Here is a 13,945-nt window from a genome sequence, read left to right as displayed (position 1 = left end):
TTTTTTTTTTTTTTTTTTTTTTTTTTTTTTTTTTTTTTTTTCTTAAGACAAGATGTTGCTAAGTTGCCCAGGTTGGACTAGAATATGCAATCTTCCTGCCTCAGCCTTCCAGATCAGGTGAATTTTAAAATGTAATACATTAGGAATACCTTTTTGATTAATAATTATGTAGCTGTAACGTTACTTTAAGCAGCTATATAGCATTCTGTGATTGGAAATTATCACTATTTGCTTAGTCGATAAAAGTTGAGGTTGAAGCCATTTCCATCTTTTCACTTTTACTAAAAATGGAAATACAAATATTATTTTAAATTTTAAAGACATAAAATGTGAAGTGTTTTTTATATTATGGTTAATGCCTAGTGTTCTGGTTATTTATTTTCTTTTTTGTTGTTTTTTGTTTTGTAAAAGCAAACATCTCTGTATCCTGAGGTTATTAACACAACCTCCTTTTCTTCTACTTATAAAGTTTTGCTTTTCTTTTTATTTTAATTCACCTGGAACTAATTTTTTACATATAAGTAGAGATTGTTTTCTTTAGTTTTTCTATTTTGATAGCTGTGTTACAAAAACAATATTAAAGGGGAAAGATTTATTTTGCCTGACAGTTTCAGAGGTCAGAGTCCTGTGTTGACAGTTGAGTAGAACAAGTATTGAATTCTCCTAGAAGCATCGAGCTTTCTCGGGCAGACAATTTAATGGGGGTGGGGATGGGGGGTCATTTCAGCGACACAGAGTCGTGATGCTCCAAGCTGTGCTGGGGTTTGACGATCGCTTAGTACAGGACTGCATCGCTTTGTGCTGCGAGTCCCGCACTTTTCAATAGCAATCTTTGCGCTGGCTCCCTGTACCCCATTTTCTTTTGGAGTCATAGACCTGCGCGTAGGTAGACCTTGTGGGCTCTTTAGGAGAGGAGCACAATTATGAGTCTCCGAGTGAACACGGGAACTGCTACAGAGGTGCCTCTGTTCTTCAGCTGAGGAGGGAGAGAAACCTTTGCTGACTGATGTAAATAAATCTTCCTAGGAAATGGAAGGAGAGTTGCCGTGCTTTTTTATAAGGAAAACTCGTGGGTCTGGGCGGTAAGTTTATAAATCTTTCCATGATACTTCACTGTTGTTGATAGCCGATCTACATCTTCTGTTCATTCAACCTTTAACTCAGGTTGCCGATAATGTTTACTCAGAAAGCCCTGGCCACACAGAAGCATGACAGTATTTGTTGTTTTCCAGCAGAGAGAACTCATGCTTCATTTCTATCTGCTTTGGCCACCCGAAGTTAGGAGGGGAAATAGCCACAGATCTAATTTGCGGGTTGTGCCCCTGCCTACTATTTTCAGTTACTGCTGGGTGGTGATATTGCCTTGGGATCTCAGCCTCAAGCAGCTTGAAGGGCTCATAGCACGCCATTTCTTCAGCCTCCACCCTGCTGCCAATGGTGATGGGGCAGAGGAAGTGGAACAGCACTTCTCTGTGATGTTTTGGAAGTGTCAGTTCTCTCCCTAACCTACTTCCACTTAAAACGAATCCTGAAAAAATGTTGCAAACTTCAGGTGGTAAACAGAACTTTGAAAACATGAAAACAAAGTTCAGTGATTCAACTCACTTTATGCAAAGCTAAAATTAAATGAGCTGCATAAATATTTGAATTGCTGAAGCCAGATTTTATATTCGCATTTTTATGACATTTTTTAATGTGTTTCTTTCTCTGTGGACAATAATATAATAAATGCAAACTCCATAGAAACTGAACTCAAATGCATAAGCATAGGAATATTCACAGTGATTATCAAGAAAATCAAACTACAACTCAATGAATAAAAATAAAATAAATGCAATAATAAGCAACTAAGCATAATTTTATTATGTTAAGACAAAATGATTCTCCTTTCCGAATCTACGTTCATGGTAATAGCAATGAAGATGCAAAAATAATTTAATTTTATAGTATTTTGGGGACATAGTTATTACTCTAAGCAACCTTTCACATTGAATTTTTTAAATTACAATCTTTCAGAAGTTTAAAAAAATAACTTACATTTTAATTTTTTTCTATTGTATATTCATAGAATAAATTTTTAAAATAAAGAAACATGGTGAAGATTTTTAATGTTTATTTTTTAAGTGTACAAAAATGTCCAATTATGTTTTTAAAAACAACAGCAGATTTTATCTTTTTATGTTGGGAATTATGAAACTGGGTAAGTTTTATTTGTTTTTGAACATTGTGATTGATGGCTAGCAATATAAAAACAGTCAATTCACTTTAACTTTAGATCATTTGTGCCTAATGTTTTTCATTTGACCCGATTTAGACCTGATTCTAGAGTTGGGTACAGTGCACAGATGCTTTCAATTATTTCTGAACTATAACATTTTTCTTTAAAATTGGTAATAATATTTGTAAAGGTGCTTTTTATACATTCTGAATAAAATTTTAGCTTAGCCTCAATGTATCTAAGCAGATACATGTAATGAAACTGAAGCAAAAGCTCTTCCAGTCTACATATATTTGGTTATGACATCAGCAAGATCTTCATGATACCTTAGGTTAGTACTTTATTTAAATTAATTTAATTCTGTCAAATTAGATATCTAATGGGTTTCTTGTTTTGTTTGCCATTGTAGACTATTTTAGACTTCCATTTTTACTTCTGTTATTAAGTTATGTTAGGTTAAAAAAATTACCACTGTGGGATATACCTAAAAGTAAGATTAATAAGTCAAAGGCAGGGGAAGTGATATTACTGCATGCCAATTTTCTTTGGGTTATATTAATATTTTATTAATGTAGTACACAGTCACAGCCTGCGTATATGTTCAGGATATATGTAAATAAGCTATTGAATATTTCAGAAATTTAGTCCAGATCAAGCAACAATTATTAAACTATAGCCTGCATGATAGTTATCTGGTTTCATATAAATCCCCTAAGCAAGACTATTTTTCCTATATTCGATATTTGAAAGAGGAATGGTATTCACTGGAAAATGTCCATGTATAATATAGTAGAATCACCTATGTAAAATTATAAAAAGTTAGATGCTAATCAAGAACTAAGATAACACATGCTAGGAGTCAGTACTTTCACTTCATAAGGTTTAGCAACAGTTTACAAAAATCTAGAGAGCTTGTTCGTTTTTCCTGACATGTGTATTTGTATTTGTGAAACATGCACCTGTCATGCTAAATTCTGATGAGTTTGAGAAATATTTTCCTTCCAGTCGATTTTCATTGATTTGGTACCAATAAGAACATGTGAGAAAGATGGATATTGATTTTGATTTGATAAATTCTTAATTGATGTGTTAGTGAATTACTTCCTAATTGGCTTCATTCTTTCAATAACCCTTTTCTATATACTTGTCTGTGGTGTGAGGTATCTTTGCACATCTGTGTAAGTAATTTGATTTTTCCCCCTCTTGTTCTTCTGAGTGTAGAATATGACAGATTAAATAAATTGGTGACTTTCCAAGATATGTAAGATAATTTAAAATCATATCAATATCAGTTGTCATTTTTTTCATTTTATAGTTAGCTTGATGAAAATATTCCATCTATTGCTTAATCTAGATCACATACAACATTGTGGAAAGAACTGAACAAAAATAATGAGAAAGACTGCAAAATAATGAAGATGGAAAATAAGCAATTCTTGCATTGATATGCAAATTTAATCTATGTTTTTTTAAAAAATCTTTTAAAGTGACTGTAGTACCATAATGATTAGAAATGAGCTTGGGAAAGCAATTGAAAAGCCAATCAATTAGCAGGGATATCAGCCTGAGAGCACTGATCTAAGTGGAAAAATTGTGCCTGTCTTTACATCAGATAAAACGATGGTTAAAAAAAAACAAAAACAAAAAACAACGATGGCATTGGAAACAAGATGGGCAGAAGAAAAAGAAAATACAAATATATAGAAGGAAGATAAGAGAAAACAAAAATAGATAGAAGGAAATATTTCTTGGGAAGCAGTTTGATGAACCTTGAGTGAAACTGAAAAAATGTGCCTCTGATTCTATGAAAAATCAGCGAAATTTTGTCAAGGATACTTAACCCCCTTAGAAACAAAATGTCAGGCTTTCCCAACTTGTGTACCTTGGCACACTTAGGCACTTTAAGTGGTTACTGACATGCCAAGATGTTGATCTCTGCAGTGGAGGTAGACTGTAAGGCCTGGTGAGAAGGGAGATGGCAAAGCGGCGTGATCTGTCACTTGCAGAAATCCAGGACATGCGCAGAACAGTTTCCAAGCTCTGCTCCCGGCACCAGAGAGTGGTATCTTAAATTCTTCTGGCACAAGATCAATCGGGTTTTTGATAGAATGGCCTATATATGATTTCAGAACGGGGCTTGTAAAAGACAGCAAACATCACCCCCGAGGCTGCTGTGGGTCTTTGGGGCACGGACTCTACATTCTGCAGAGTAAATTTCTTCTCCTACTTTAACAGCCCATACTTTTTTACTTCGTTTCTTTCCTTTACTACTGTATTTATGAAACCCTAATAATGTATATTTTACAAAACATATGCAGTAAAAATGTATAGTCATACGTGGGAATGCATACCAGTTTTGTGATGCTGTTCTCTCTGGGGAGGGAAGGGGAGGAATGGACAAGTATTACCTACAACGGAAACATATTTCATTTCTTTAAAACAAATCTAAAGGAGAAATGTCAGAAAGTTAACATCTGTTTAATCTTTTTAATGGGCATAGTATTGATACACTGTACTCTTTAATACCGAAGGTTTTTTATAATATTAAAACTTTGAAACTCTTTGTAATTTAAACATTTTAAATTAACAAGTCTAAAACCATCATTAAATATAATCTTGATTTTATACATGTGTATCACTTTAGAATATATTCTATGATAAATATGTATAATGAAATTATACGTCTTTTATGGGATGGAAGAATGGCTTCCATCTCTTTTCTGTCCTCTTCAGTGACTAGAGGTGCACTAAGCATCTAATATATACATATATATAAATAAAACAAATAATTATTAAATGATTATACACAGCATGTTTTCTATACTGCAAAATGTTGAACAAATCACCTACACAGCATTCCGAAACTGCCACTTCTCAAAGAAGAAACTGTGTTAATGCTTAGCAAAGTTTAGTTTTATCTTCCTGTATCCTACCTTTGGTTCTTTCTCACCATCCTTCAAGCACCTTCTTCTATTCCACACAGCATTCTTTCAAATCTTTCAAAATCAAGAAAAGCAGTTTTCTTACAAATGAAGAGTTGATACTTCCGCTCTAAAATTCTCTATGATCTATCCTGCATGCTGAGTCAAAGCCCTTAGGATGAAAACAGAAGAACCTCATAAAAATTGGTCTTGGCTCAGAAGTATGTCAGATCCTGACCAGAAGTTTTGGGCAATGGAGACAGTGGTTATAAAAAAATACCCCAAAGTATGGATTTTATCATCTACCTATCAAAGCTACACAATGCCAGGGACTAAGATAAATAATATTTGAAATGACCAAAGAAGTTTGAAGGTGGCTGGATAGAAGTAACATCTTGTTAATAGAATCTTCAAGTTATAATCTATCGATGTTCTGACAAATTTTATTTTTAAATTTAACTTTCCTGCAAATAATTGATTTTATTTTAGTTTTATTCATTTACATTTTATTATTATTTTAAATCGTTGACACTTTTTCTCTAGAAGCAGGCTGAAACTTTTAGGAGATTTAGAGTCAATTTGAGAATCCTGTGGATTCTACTTCCAGAAAAAAAAAAAAAATACACAAGGACAGAAATACACAAATGTCTCTTAGTTTGAGGAATCCCAGAGAGCTGCTACAACTAATTTGTGAATATCTCATAATTCCATAGATTGCAGGTTTACATTCTTGTACTAAAATGTTCCAAATTTTTCCTCAGTAGTTCTATTGAATGGATAGCCATCTGACAACAACCTAAAATTATGATTTGCTTTTGCTAGATCAGAATTTACTTATGAGGTTTAAATTAATGTATTTCAAAAAGATCAAATGACACCATCTTTTCAGATTGGCCATGAGCTTTACAATATACACATCTTTCTGCACAAAATACTGCAAACTTTAAATGGAGCAGAAGAAACATAGATTCTTTCAATCATATTCCTGATTTTTAAAACTTCATTTCTGTTTATTATCAGGATAATTTTGTCAAAATGGGGACAAGGGGAAAAACTGAGAACCAAGACCTGTCATGTAAAGGTACAAGATCCCAATGATGAATGTAACTGTACTGTATACCTACAATGTACCAACAAACTCAATGAGGGGGAAAAAAAAACAAGGCACAATAAAATAGGAACACTGGGCACTTAATTCTTTTAGGCTTATTGCCTGCATTTTCTTTGTCTTTGGATGCATGATAATGTGATGAATAACTGTACTGTATACCTACAATGTACCAACAAACTCAATGAGGGGGAAAAAAAAACAAGGCACAATAAAATAGGAACACTGGGCACTTAATTCTTTTAGGCTTATTGCCTGCATTTTCTTTGTCTTTGGATGCATGATAATTAACATATTGAATCTTAATGGATCCAGCATAAAGGAAAATAACTGTTTTTAAATCATACTTCCAGTGTTTCCTTGGTCGAGGTCCCTAATTAATCCACCTATATTACATATCCCCATACTGGAGACAAACAAATTTTTGTGGATCAGGCTTCAACCTCATCAATTTTATATCCTTGCTCATCATCTTCTGAAGGACTTCTCCTTTACCCTCTGGCTCCTCCCGCCCTGATCCCATAGAGAGTTCCCTTAAGCGCTTCCATTTTCTACGTGCTTAAATATACATATTTAGCCCCCTTATCTCTCATTCAACTTAGTCTAAGAATCAGTTCTCTTAATGTGCTCCTTTTAATCAACTCACAGATCATTTGACCAGTGAGTGACTGGGGCAGATGTATAACTTTGGACTTTTATACATAGCGCAATACCCTTAAATGCCAAGATCTTTTTATAATGTTAAAATACATACAGCAATGCTAAAGTAAAAGACAATGGAGAATTTAATGTGAGGAGCAATACGGATGATGTGGTGTTGCCAGTAACTGAGGTCCCTAACATAGAAATCATGGAAGGACGCAGGAGGAAGCCTGCTACTGTTATGGATATAAACATAGATACCTAACTAGTTTATATCCTAGATACTTACTTAGCCTCTGAAGATCATTGCTATGTATTTCCCTTGATCTTCCTTAGGAGTTATTAAGTATCAGTGTGGCTGAGGATGCTGATAATGATGAATAACACTGATTGAGTACTTATATGCTAACTACTTTATGAGCCAGTTCTCTTTTAATCTTCACAATAATACTGTAAGAACTATGTAATTGCTTGCCAATTTTACCTATATTTCAGGTCATATATCGATTCATGCTGAAATTCTGATTTGAATTCATTATAAGCACAGAATTCATGTTAACAACTAAGCGCTATTTTATTCTCCATGGGGAACCAAATCCTATAATTCTGCTTTCCTTTTCCACTCTCTGCACAGCCTGATCTCTAAGGTGACCTCATCTGGTCTTATGGATTTGAATTCCAACTAACCTTTGAAAAATTTAAGATCATGTTGTTTAACCTGCATCTCACCCATGAGCTCTAGGATCCTAATGAAAATTCCAATTGAATTTCTAAATATCATTTGAAATTGATAATGTATATAACTAAACATCTTGTTTGTTTCTTTAAATCCTCTTCTACATGTTTCCCTGCCTGATGAAATGGCAGTTCTGTTTTCTAGCTGTTCAAACCAAAAAGAACTAGCTTTGTCAAGCGTTTCTTTTACAGCCTTCTCAGTTCATCGGAATGATGTGGGATTTGATGGCTTTCACGTGCCCGTCGGTACCCCACCTGTCCGAGCACCATATTCTCTTGCTTAAAACTCCCTTTAAAACAAAATGGAGAATTCCCATCTCACTCAGACCTGGACCCTGGCATCAACTTTTCTCTCTCCTTCACTCCACACAGCTATATTTTTTTTTCAATGCCCCAGGCCTGTTCCTTCTCTCTTGATCATTGTTTCTCTAAATCTGCTTATCTAGTTCTCTGTTACTTTCAAAACTCTGTTCTGATGGCAGGTTTTGCCTAACACCCTGACGTGAAACTCCCTTCCAAACTCAGATAGTCCGTTCCTCTATCATCTGCTGTCTTGCTCTTCACCGTATAAAATACCATCTAACTTCCCTTATGTGTCCTTGTATCTCTTTATCCAGAAGGTAAATTCTGCAAATACAGAGATTCTGTTTAGCTCACTTGCATATCTCCAGTGTCTAGAACGATGTCTTTGCACATATATGTTGAATACATCAATTAATTTTTAACTTATACTTTTAAGAGTAGTGTATACAAGTGTCCATGTCACCACCTCATCCCCAGGAATATGTATCTATTTTGCTTTTGTTAACATGAAAAGTAATACACTGTAAGAGGCGATTCTCTATATAGAAGCAATATAGTCAGACAAATATTTAAAATGACTTTCTTTTGCTTTCTTATTTTTACCTAAACAACTAACAAAGTATACATGTGGAACCCTCCCCATCACTTGAAATGTGGAGAAATTAAAGCAGACAATACTTGTTCAAAATCCAGCAGCATTCTTTTTAATCACTGGCAGTTGTATTTGCTGCTATTTACACTTCTCTGCTCTGGGATGCAAGGGCCTCTCATTGTGCCGCCATTGCAAGAGTTGTACAGATGTTTCGAGTTTGATATGATTCGCAAAGGAGCCTCTATTTCAGTTTCTCCCGGAGTCTTCTTTTAGGTTTAATAAAACAGGAGCCTTCATCAGATCATTAAAGGGAAAGGGGAGCCAAGTACCGATGATACGCGGCCCCCATTCTCAGAAATAGTTCTGCACATCACCAACTCTTTGATGGGAAGATCAGAGTAATTTTTCTTGTTTTCCTTTCAAAGCATCCAAACTTCAGAGCTGTGAAATGGGAGTAAACATTGTAAGTCAAGAGCAGGAAGAATTTAATGTCTGAAAATTAGGCCCTATGGGTAAAAATAAGTGTAAAACGATGATGCTACCATTGTATTGATACTCATCTTAGAAACTTCTGTTTCACAGTTAATTAAAAACCGTGACTCCTTCTGTGTGTGAAACCCTGGGTTAAGCAGTTAAGCTAAATGCAAATCATTCCTTGTGAACCTCACAATCTAGCAGGGAAGATAAAGGAAACCACACATTTATGATAATTATTAATTTAAACTAAAACAAATCACACAGGCATAAGTCTTCACCAAGAAATTAAATTTTGAAACATGTACAATGTGAAATTCTGAAGTAAAAGAGCTGCGGCGATTGTGAAGTCTGTATCTTACATTTGAAAAATTGATAAAGAGATTAAAGTACCATGCATATGAAAAATATAATTAAATTATTCCAAGTCTGTATCAGACTTACAAGATCTCAACATGGAAAAACACTGTAGACATTATATTATTAGAAGTGTATATCATATTTATAAGCATTGGTATCACAGAGAAGCCTTTTATACTTGTTTCTTCCAGATATTCTCTCTCACAGCACCCTATTTATTTCATTCTGGATACTAATCACAAATATATACATACATATGTATATTGTAACATATAATATATATGTAATATATGTATATATATATATGAATATATACATTATGTGTGTATACATGTAAAATGTACCATCTACTGACCATTTGAATTGCTTGTTTGTTAATTTCCTTTCCCTGTATTGGAGATTAGAATAAATCTTCTTGCAGACAAGAACAATTAACACCTCATTTTATTTTGTGTATTCAGCATGAAGAACGGGGCCTGGTATGTAGCTGATATTTAAAGAACATTTTAATACATGAATTCTAATAAAAATATAAACACCACTACTTATGTGGGGTTCTACTGTGTTTATATTTTACTGGATATGTTCCAGACATAATGTATGGAAAGAATTCAGAAGCACCCACCAGACTAAATGCCGGTCTCCTTCACTTCATTAGAGGTACAGATCAATTAATACCTGTATAAAAGCTACTGTTATTATCTTTGTGTTTTGTAAGCATCATAGTAAGACAAAGGAGATCCATCTTTTAAAAATTATCATGTACAGCTTTTATAAACAGATTCTATGCTTACCAAGTTATTATGTTTTCATTGCAAATCATTTTGAAAGCAATAGGTTATATCACCATGCCCCATACACATGAGGATACAAACATGAGGGACAGAATGAGTCATCACTCTGAGTTGCTCCTTCTTTAGAGTCATAAATTTATTGGATATGAAATATATGATTGGGAAAAGTAGTACCTGTAGACTAATCCTGAGAATAAACCTGACAAGTAAGGCTCAGGGTCATTAGATCTTTTCTGTGGATGAGGAAATTAAACAAGGTCATAGATACTCCTGACCTTGTGTGCTTGTATAAATGGCAGGCTCAGGAGGATAAGCCCTCACAGGTGTACACTTGATGAAGCATCTTCAAGCTGCATGTGGACACATACAGCTGTTAGAAAGCTCAGCATCCAAAATAAATGCCAAAGTGCATGGCTCAGGGGTATTGTGACATTGCCTTATGAGGCTCAATAAGGAATAGAGGTAAAGAGAGGATTCTAGTTTTCTTACAAGAAAACACCAATTTTTTCCTTTAGTACTTTTGAGGTGGCTTCAAATATAGCCTATACATTTAATTTAGATTATTTGTTCTGTAAAGAATTCTTTTTTTATTCAGAAATATTATCTAGTTTTCATGTAAGATTTTCTACTTTAAGAAAAATACACACAATGATTTTAAAATAGGATTGCTTTCATGTCAGTTTCCCATTATATAAAATTTATTGTAAAAGAAAAATATAACTGCACTATTTTTAATATTACAGACTGAGTTACATTCCAAAGAAATTGCATCGACTTTACCCATTTTCCCGCAAAATTTTTGTTTTAAAAGAGAACTGCTAAATGAGTACCAAAGTGTTTACATCAGAGTGCTCATGATGGCCAAGTAAACTCCTCCTGAAATTGGCCCAAATATTCGCCCTCCATGGAATAGATGTTAAGATATATTTGTACACTATAATTTGATGCCCTACAACAGCGACAATTGTTGAAGCATTACTTATACATAAATTCTGAAGAAAAAAATGCAAAAAAAAGCCCTATTTCTTAAGCTCAGTACTAGGTGCAACGGTTTTATTTCACTGTCATCGGTTGTACTGCAGCTATACATTCTGGAAATGGATACCGTTATGGCATGCGTTTAGATGCCTTCCCAAGGTGTCAAGCAGTCATAGGTAGGGATTTTTCAGAGGTGGCTGAATCTAGAGTGCGTGATGTTGGAATGATTCATAGTGCAATGCTAGGATCAAAGGCACTAGGAGTAAGGCTGCGAGTGCTACCCACCCTAAGTAGCCTGGTTAAGAATAAGGGATAGAAAGAGCTGTGGTCATCCCTTGTTGTTCTGCTACCTTCTGCCTGCCATGAACTGTTTCTCCTCTATGATGCCAATCGGCTCTGGATACAGCTAATTGTGAACTCAAACCTCTACAAATTGGGATCTAAATAATTTTCAGTGTTGGATTTTTTGTCTCAGTAAGAAGAAAAGTAACTAAGACAGAATTTGGTACCAAAGAAATGGAGTTCTTGCTATGACTATACCTGCCCACACAGCTCAAGGAGCCAGCTTGTGGGAAGCAAAGAGTTAGGAAAGGTTAAGCTTCTGGCTGAAAAAGTAGAGCTGGAATGCTTTAGGCTGTACTTGATGGGAGAGTTCAGAAGACCAGAATTCTGAGAGAAATACTGCTGGTAAAGATCAGGCTCGGGAGGTTTCTTCTTGAAAAAAGGACTGCATTGACTGTTGGACTTCAGATAATATGTGTAATGGCTTAGCAGAAGGTTTGTCTGCATCTTGCTCTTGTCCAGAGACTTTACCTGAGATGGAGCATAAGGGTGTCAGGCTAATACTACAGAAGAAATTTCAAGACAGTCTAATACTGAGCCAGCGGCATGGCCAATATTGGAGGTTTGAAACTAGAGCCAGGCAGATCGATTAAAAATGTTGTGAGTTGGGCCAGAAAGGAAGCTCCAGTGAAGTTGAGGTCACTGAAAAGTCTAGCAAGAAAAAGCCAAGTATTTCAGAAAAAGATAACCCAAAAAATGACCTGAGGATATCACAAAAAAACAACAGGGCTCCAACTTTTGCAGCCTCAGAGTTGAAACGGTGAAAGACTGCTTTGAGAAGAGAATCCAAATGTATCATGTTCCAGAGTGGCAGCAGTTTAGGGAAGCTGTTCGGAGGGATTGGGCGTTTAACTTTCTTTTCATTTGGACAGGGGCTTGCAGCTCTGTTTGCCTTAAATCTCAGAGGAGACTTTGGACTTGGAATTTTCAGCAATGCTACAACTGTTAGAAATTTGGCAACTCTTAGAGATGGACTAAATACCTTTTGCACAAAGGGATGTACATAAGTCTCTGGGAATAAGGGGTGGAATGTTATGGTTTGTATTGAGATCTCTCCCCATAAGGCCTCATGCAATCATGAGTTGGGCTTTATCAGAGGCGGCTGTGTCTAGATATATGAAGCTGGAATTGATTTATGATGCAGTGCTAGGATCAAGGGCACTGGGATTAAGGATGTGAGTGCTACCCACCCTAAGTAGCCTAAAGAAGATGTAAGAGATACAAAGAGCTGTGGTCATCCCTTGTTGTTTCTGCCTGCCATGAACTGTTTCTCTTCTGTGATGTCACCTTGCCTTAGAGCCAACCGATTATGGACTGAAACCTCTACAAACTGAGCTAAATAAACCTTTAATTTTGAGTGTCAGGTATTTTGTCTCAACAATGAGAAAAGTAACTAAGACAGACACTGTACTTCACAATAAAAAAGTAAAAGAGAAAATATAATTTTTCAACAAAAGAAAACTAAAATATAAAAACAAGAAGAATAACTTGAGCCAGACATGATAGACATGCTTATAATCTTAGCGCTCTGGGAGGCAAAGGCAGCAGAATAGAAAGAGGAGACCAATCTGGTAACTTGGTGCATTAGCAAGATTCTATCTCAAAATAAAAATTAAAAAAGGACTGAGGATATAGCTCATTGCGAAATCCCTGTATTCAATCTCCAGTACTATAAATAAAAAAAGAGTATTTGTGAACATGAAACGTAAACGGAAGTAGCCTTAGTTCCTGTTTATTTTGATGGTTCAATACATGTGAACAGTCCAAACAAATGAGAAGGATTCTGTGGAACTCATTACATTGCATACTGTGGTGTCTCCTGGGAGTTACGTCATTTCTAGCCTCCTCTCTTCATTAGAACTTTTATCAGACTAGCCTGTGAACAGAGAGATGAGAGTACAGTGCATATTCTTTTACTTCTGCAGCAAAGTGCAAGTTGTTAGGGATTTACATTCATTTATTAAATTAGTAAATGAGGTATTACCAATGTTTACAGAGCACTTAAAAAGTTGCCTTATATTTTCCAACATAAGAAAAAAATGGTGAGCATATACTAGTTTGCATGTTTAGCTCTGTAATTTGACAGTGGAAAACAATATCTATTTCTTCAGCAAGGACCTTAACTATATTGAGTAATTCCTTTCACATTGTTCAGAATTGAAACATACTTGGTTAATCTTTGAGCTGTTCTATTTGCCTTTTAAACTAACTTTATCAGATTTTTACTTCTTTTTTTGGTGATTTTTATAACCTTTCTGCATATTGCCAGTTACTGATTAAAAAGGATGCTTTATGGGAAAAAGGAAAGCCCTGAAATGAACTGTGGAATCATAGGATAGTTTTACATGGCATGTCTAGCATGGCAATTTATATGTATCAGGTTCTCAATGAATATTTATGTAGGTGAATGGAGTAAATTTGAAATTCACACCTAAGAATATTTCCTTTAGCATAGACCATTTTAGAATAAAACATTTT

This window comes from Fukomys damarensis, unplaced genomic scaffold (assembly GCF_012274545.1).
Source record: "Fukomys damarensis isolate Sample0158 unplaced genomic scaffold, DMR_v1.0_HiC HiC_scaffold_37, whole genome shotgun sequence".
Lineage (NCBI taxonomy): Eukaryota > Metazoa > Chordata > Mammalia > Rodentia > Bathyergidae > Fukomys > Fukomys damarensis.
Note: the sequence above shows the minus strand (reverse complement) of the source record.